The sequence below is a fragment of the Brassica oleracea genome, chromosome C9, assembly GCF_000695525.1.
Source record: "Brassica oleracea var. oleracea cultivar TO1000 chromosome C9, BOL, whole genome shotgun sequence".
In the NCBI taxonomy this organism is placed as follows: Eukaryota; Viridiplantae; Streptophyta; class Magnoliopsida; order Brassicales; family Brassicaceae; genus Brassica; species Brassica oleracea.
Window position 1 is genome coordinate 14,163,116 of NC_027756.1, and position 6,488 is coordinate 14,169,603.

The 6,488-nt window shown below is 30.1% G+C and overlaps 1 long non-coding RNA gene across 1 annotated transcript; it reads right to left on the reverse strand.

The window, feature by feature from the left end:
- Positions 1–1,382: 1,382 nt before the first annotated feature.
- On the reverse strand, positions 1,383–5,138 carry LOC106313999. The gene is made up of 3 exons (XR_001264553.1): positions 4,902–5,138; positions 4,670–4,832; positions 1,383–3,880 (listed from the first exon to the last, which is right to left on the reverse strand). It is a non-coding gene; the product is annotated as an uncharacterized LOC106313999 (long non-coding RNA).
- Between the last annotated feature and the right edge of the window lie 1,350 nt (positions 5,139–6,488).

The window sequence follows — 6,488 nt, forward strand, 5'->3', positions numbered from 1 at the left end:
ACGAGGAAAACCGCCCTCGTTAAGATTATGTTTTCTTGTAGTGTCTGATCCATTTTCTGACCCAGAATCCGACTCATTTGTAACCCTACATCTCCAAATCAAAACACAATCTCTTTCACCTCCCACAATCCAATTTTGTTGTTCTTGTTTTTAATCCAGATTTATATTATTGTTTCCTTGTTCTTATCCCAAATCGATCGACCTATTATCATCCTTAATCGATTTACTCTTATCTGAATCGAATTTTATCTTCGTTGTAAAAAATTCGCAGTCAAAGAAGAACACAGAGTATTAATAGTATAACTAGTACAACTCAAACTAGTCTAACTAGTACAACTCAACCCAGTACATCTAGTATAACTAGGGTGAGTATAACCACTATAACTAGTACAACTAGAACGCATATAACTAGTATAACTTTGCAATTAGTATAGTGATATTTGGTCTTTGTTTTCAGCTTATTAATAATGTTATAGAAGATGATGATGCAGAACCAATGAAAAATTGGTACAATCCTCCCACCTAGATGTGTTAAAATATCTTAATAGTTTGTTTTCTATAATATTTAATTTAGATAATGAATTTGTTTTACTAGTTGTACTATTTAGGAAAAAAATCATCTTCATTCTTTTTGCTCTCGAAGCTGAAGAAAATAGTTGCAAAGCCAGAAAAATTATATTAGGTTAAGATGTGTTTTGTGTAATATCCTATAATACAGCTAGAAGGAGTATAACATGTATATTAGTAAAACTGAAACGCGTATAACCAGTACAACTCTCTAATTAATATGGCTATATTTGTTTTTTTCAGCGTATGAATAATGCAAGAAAAGAAAATTATGTATAAAAAATGAGACATGTTATTCTATTTTTTGCTCACATGTATGAGTCAAAATACATGAATATTTTGTTTTACATAATATTTATTAAGATAATGATTTTTTTAATTGGTTGTGCTAGTTGTAGTGTGGGGCCTCAAAAGTTGCGGTATAAGAAGATTTAAAAGAGTATAATGCAAAGATGATGTAGAAGCCCTCACGGGTTTGAAAATGATGGATAGGCTTCATGTTTGGTGTTTGTACTATGACAATAGTAGTCCAACTTGTGTACCTGGTTTATATATGGTAGACTGGTAGTAGTACCAATGTTTTGATATTAAAAATGACATACCAATGTTAGTTGTATTTTTGTATTTGATTTCAAATAACTTTTTATTCTTATGTTTTGCAAATTATATGATGATATTAAGTTGTACCAGTTAAACCAATATTACATATCTTGTATATGGGCTATATGTTTAGTTTTATTAGATTACCAGTTGTACCATCTTCTATAACTCACTCCTTTAGCAATTTCAAGATTTAACTTATATTACCATCATATTAAACTTTTAAATACATTCATTACACTAACATTAATTTAAAACGTGATGCACATTTAAAGCAATACTAAATAAAATAACAATATAGTTGTACTAGTTTTTTTTTAGTTGTAAAACAATAACGGCTGCTCCGAATTAGAAATCTCCAAGTTTCACTATTCTCTGCATGCATATCTCCAAGAGCCATTCAACCTACTTCGAACCTGAAAATGACTCGAAAAAGACTAGAGAGACTCGATAAAAACTTGAAAACAATTTAGAAAACATATATACAATCTGTCAGAAAACACAATATATCACAAAACGGCCTCGTAACATTGACATTAACTTAAACTAACGATTTCTGAAAGTTAGATTATGTTTTTTTTTTCAAATAACATGGTTAATCAAGTAAACAAACAATTAAAGTATACGGTAAATTATGTAAACTTATGTGATGGTGTAATAATTGTCAAAAAAAAATTCATAATTTTTTTTAGGAAAGTTACAACTACTTCATGTAATATTAAACCATAATGTATACAACATGATACACGTTTTAAACGTGATGCACAATACAAAATGAAATAACATAGTTGTACTAGTATATTTGAGTTATACCGATTTGTGCATAGTTGTACTAGTTTTTTAGTTGTACTGGTTTGTACATAGTTGTACTTTGGCAGTGAAATCGAAAAAACTAGTTGTACCACATAAGATTTAAATTTACTTCATTTGTACCACTTCTTTATGTGTGCATGCATTTTCCCCAATAAAATGAAATCATCAATTTTGTTAAAATACATTTCATGTATGTTTTCCAAAAATTATGTGTACAAATAAGTTAACAAACCTTAAAAGTATAAGGTAGATCATGCAAACTTATGTGATGGTGTAAGAACTACAAAAAAACAAAAAAATAATAAGGAAACTATCTAAATATTTACCAAAATGGTCATTTGATTTTTTTTTTCATATGGAATACCCAATGAAATATATAAATTTCAGAAAATGAATAGTTGTACTATTTATACCAATATTACTTGTATGATAAATAAAGCATAGATGTACCAGTTATACCAGTATAACAGTATGGTTTGATATATAGTTGGACCAGTTATACTAGTTGTATCAGACTGGTTTACATTTTACACTAATTACAGAAGTTATACTAGTAATATTGGTTGACATATGATTATACCACTTGTTTATGTGTCCAGGCTATGTTTAAAATATTATGGAATCATAAATCTTGTAAAAATATAATCAGTGTATGTTTTTCCAAAATAATGTGACTAAACAAAAAAAGATACTTTGTAAAAGTACGGACAAAGTATGTTTTTCAAAAATAAAATGGCTAAGCTAATAAACAAACCTTAACAATATAAAGTAGATCTCGTAAATTTATAGGATGAAGTAATAATTATAAAAAAATATTAAATAAAGTGTGAATTTAGTTGTATCAAACTAAGACAAAGCAAAAATTGTAACTTGAACAAGAGGAACAACCACCTTGAAGGCAGCCACATGTAAGCTTCTTATTTATCTTAAGTAAAGTGTTAAAGAATGGTACCTTTTTTGCAACACCTTGACAAAATCATGCATGCTTTGTACTTCCAACATAACATTCTTTCCACTATCTCCGCAAACATTAGGTTGTAAATTTCCTGACATTTTCATCTTCATCCCCTGTAACCAATTCTTCAACACCATACCTAGCATTCAAAAACTCCACCACCGCAAGAGTAAGCACCAGCTTATTGGAATTCAAAACATCAAACACATTCAAACTCCTCTACGTCAACTTCCTTAGCATTCCTATATTCCTGCTCGACTTCGCCACGTTCTCCTCCACATCAACCACCAAAAATATTGTTTTCCCCTTCGGATCCAACCCCCATCTCTTCATCGCATCCAAAAACTTGTTCTTCCTCGGCTTCTCGAACCTACCAATGAACTCCTTCACCACAATCGTGCCTCCCGACGCCGCTGCACTCGCTATCACCGTCGATATCGCCAGCCTCTTCTCCATCGCGTCCAAGGTAGCAACCCTTCTAATTATCTCATACGAGAGAGAAGATCGGCGAGACGTACCTCGACCTTAGAACCGCATCGGATGAAATCATGCGCTCCGTTTTCCACCACGCCATCGTGACAGACTTGAAAAACAAGCGGCAAGGGACGGCGTCAACGTTGACTTGCGGTGAAGTATGCGGCGGCAGAATCAAGCCTCGTGGAAGATATATGAAGGTCACAACAGAATTTGATCCCCTCGTGGAGGAGATATGAGGGCACGGCGACTGACGGAGAGAACATGCTGCGATGATAAATCATAGTTCGGTGGAGGCGCAATGGTTCAATGAAGAATTCGAGCTTCAGTCATGAGAGAGAGAAGACCACGCTGGAAGAAGCGCCGATGCAGATGTCATGTAATCGATTTCACACCGCAAATCTAAGCAGTTGGGACCGAAGACGCCGTGTGTTGCTGTGGAGGTTTACGATCTGCCGCGAAGAAGAAGACCTAGAAGAAAAGAAAGGAGACGACGCCATAGAGCTTTTGTTATAAATTTTGTTTAATTTGTTAATTTCATTAAGGGTATACAAGTAATTTACATATTATAGGTCCATACAGATTTATTTAGTAGGCTGTAGATTTTTTTTGGACAATTGGTCTATTATAGATTTTTGTCCAGAGAGAATACATGGAAGAAAGGAGAAGTAAAGAGAATCGTGTGCGAGAGAAAGAGATAGAGAAGAAAGATGAGGGAGGAAGAAACACAAAAATATTAATCTGGACCATTAGATTCAATCTAATCAACGGTTCAAATTGTGATCCTTCCACTCATTATATTAACCAATAGGACATGAGAACGAGTGATCCATCTTTTTTGACATCGACCAATCACATTATTTCTTACTTTTTCCCTCATTTATTTATTTTCCTCCCGATCGAAGATTCCTCCTCATTAAAAAGAGTTTAATATTTGTATTGGGTATTTTAAGGTTTATATATATACTAGTGTTACTGTCCATGCTACGCATGGATTAATTTTACTGTCTCTTAATTAATCTTGTATACTTTTCAGTAAGAATATTTTTTTCTTTTGTCAAATATTGTATGAACCTAAATAACAGTGTCTCAAATTTCAAAATTGTAAAGAGGATGGGGAAGGGTAAACAATAATTCTTTAGTATAGAAGCAATAATGTAATTATTATTAAAGTATATAATTAAATATATACTTAAATACTGAAAAGTAAAAAGAAAATTGTTTTTATAAATACTGAAAGGTAAAAAAAAATTTCTTTACCTGAAATTCTGAATGGATCAAATGTTTTGCAACTCTTTTAATACTCTATCTAATTCATCTGTCTCTAACTTCCGCCAACTTAGCTCTAGAACATACTTCATCCAAACTTGTCTTTGATTGCTTAGATCTACTTCTTCTTTTAGATATGACTTCTCGTACATGTCTGCAGCAAACTGAAATAATAATAAAAAAACTGAACAATACAAAGATTGATGCTTGATTTTCTGTTTACCTGTGAATTCTGAAAATTTTGGTTTTAAAGCGGCTGAAAGCATCAATTGGATTGTGGCTCGTAAACATCAAAATTGAACACTTCAGAAGATTTAGTGAAGCTTGTAAAGAAATTTGTTGATGATGTTTGTGTGAAACGAAGAGCGCTTTGTAAAAAAAAACATGTTGATGAAATGATTTTAAAGTTCACTTGAATTAGGTGTAAGCAGTTTACGTGAAAAGGTGGTGATCGTGTGGCTTTGGTTGAGAAAAGGGTTAAACAGATACATTTTAACTTCTTTTTCTCTTTTTTCTAACTAATTCTAAACATAATCCGTAGACACAGAATTTAAATTACATTAAAAAAAAAATTAATTATATAAAAGAGAAATTCGAAGATTCCCCCTCATTAAAAAGAATTTAATATTTGTATTGGGTATTTTAAGGATTGTATATATATATATATATATATATATATTAGTTTTAAAGTTTAGAGTTTTATTTAAAGTTTGCAGTTTAGAGTAATGTTTAATGTTTATGAAATAATGTTTGAAGTATGAAGTTTAGAGTAATTTTGATTTGCTTTTTAAATCATATGAACTGAAATTTATGATTTACATGATTATGTTTCAAGTTTTTTAATCTTAATTAATGCTGATATTATTGTATCTATGATTCAGTTTATATAATTAAAAGTTAAAAATTAAAATTTACAAGTTTATGTATTATTTTAGAGTTTAAAATATAGGGTATATGTTAAAGAATTAAGGTTTGTGTTTAAAAAGTTATAATTTATGGTTTAAAATTTATGATTTGAAAATAAAGTTTGAAAATATTAGATTTATACTTTATTTTTAAGATTTTATTTTAAAGTTTGAAAATATTAGTTTTGGTGTTTGTTTTTTTAATTTTGGGTATAATGTTTAGGGTTAGAGTTATGGTTTGGGATATAGTGCTTGAGTTTGGAATTGAAATTTTAGAGTAAAATCTGAAAATATTAAATTTTGAGTTTAAGTTTTGAGATTTAAAGTTAAAATAAGAGTTTTAAGGTTTATACTAAGAATTAAGGGTTTAAAAATATGTTTAGGGTTTTTGGGATTCAAATTTTCGTAGCTGTATCGTGGCAAAATCGTAGCAAAGAAGATATTTTTTACAAATTAGCAACGATTATTGCCACGATTTACTTCGTAGCTATTTTGCCACGAGAATTTCGTAGCAAAACCGTAGCTATTGTTTGCAACGATTAGTTTCGTGGCAACTTCATAGCTCTTTTGCTATGTTTTCTATTTCGTAGCATTTTCGTAGCATTTTCAAATTTAGCAACTTCGTAGCTATAGCCAATATTTCTACTAGTGAGAAGAGTGTTTGATATACAATATTATTTATATTGCATTTTTTACATTTTATAAAATAATAAATAATAAATAAATATTGAATAATTGAAAAACAAGTAACTATATATAATTAAATTGGCACGAATACATAAATCAAAATAATCACTCTTTTTATTTACAATATTTTTATGATAAATAAATCAAAACTGTTATATTTACTTATTTTCTATGGTATATAGCTAAATTTAAATGATATTAACATACATATACAATAT